General features: G+C 39.8%; 1 pseudogene; it reads right to left on the bottom strand.

Annotated features, from left to right (window-relative positions):
• The window catches only part of LOC104995506, a 33,763-nt pseudogene that overhangs the window by 10,279 nt on the left and 22,211 nt on the right, over positions 1–1,273 (bottom strand).

The raw sequence follows: 1,273 nt of genomic DNA, 5'->3' as shown, positions 1-1,273 counted from the left end.
CAGCTTTCATTATAGTCCAACTCTCACATCCATACATGACTACTAGAAAAACCATAGCCTTGACTAGATGGACCTTTTTTGGCAAAGTAATGTTTCTTCTTTCTAATATGCTGTCTAGATTGGTCATAACTTTCCTTCCAAGGAGTAAGCATCTTCTAATTTCATGGCTGCATACACCATCTGCAGTGACCTTGGAGCCCAAAAAAATAAAGTCACTGTTTCCACTGTTTCCCCATCTACATGCCATGAAGTGATTGGACCAGATACCATGATCTTAGTTTTCTGAATGTTGAGTTTTAAGTCAACTTTTTCACTCTCCTCTGTCACTTTGATCAAGAGGCTCTTTAGTTCTTCTTCACTTTCTGCCGTAAGGGTGGTGTTATCTGCCTACCTGAGATTATTGATATTTCTCCCAGAAATCTTGATTCCAGCTTGTGATTCATCCACCCCAGCGTTTCTCATAATGTACCTAGCATATAAGTTAAATAAGCAGGGTGACAATATATAGCCTTATCAATATACTCCTATACAATATACTCCTTTTCCTATTTGGAACCAGTCTGTTGTTCCATGTCCAGTTCTAACTGTGGCTTCCTGACCTGCATATAGGTTTCTCAAGAGTCAGGTCAGGTGGTCTGGTATTCCCATCTCTTTCAGAATTTTCCACAGTTCGTTGTGATTCACACAGTCAAAGGCTTTGGCATAGTCAATAAGCAGAAACTGGAACTCTCTTGCTTTTTTGATGATCCAGCAGATGTTGGCAACTTGATCTCTGGTTCCTCTGCCTTTTCTAAAACCAGCTTGAACATCAGGAAATTCATGGTTCATGTATTGCTGAAGCCTGGCTTGGAGAATTTTAGCATTACGTTACTAGCATGTGAGATGAGTGCAATTATGTGGTAGTTTGAGCATTCTTTGGAATTGCCTTTCTTTGAGATTGGAATGAAAACTGCCCTTTTCCAGTCCTGTGGCCACTGCTGAGTTTTCCAAATTTACTGGCATATTGAGTGCAGCATTTTCACAAAATCATCTTTCAGGATTTGAAATAGCTCAACTGGAATTTCATCATCTCCACTAGCTTTGTTCATAGTGATGCTTTCTAAGGCCCACTTGACTTCACATTCCAGGATGTCTGGCTCTAGGTCAGTGATCACACCATCATGATTATCCGGGTAGTGAAGATCTTTTTTGTACAGTTCTTCTGTGTATTCTTGCCACCTCTTAATATTTTCTACCTCTTAATATCTTCTGCTTCTGTTAGGTCCATACCATT

Source organism: Bison bison, unplaced genomic scaffold (genome assembly GCF_000754665.1).
Source record: "Bison bison bison isolate TAMUID 2011002044 unplaced genomic scaffold, Bison_UMD1.0 scf7180017864281, whole genome shotgun sequence".
NCBI classification, from domain to species: domain Eukaryota; kingdom Metazoa; phylum Chordata; class Mammalia; order Artiodactyla; family Bovidae; genus Bison; species Bison bison.
Note: the sequence above shows the minus strand (reverse complement) of the source record. Positions and strands in the feature narration are given on the sequence as shown.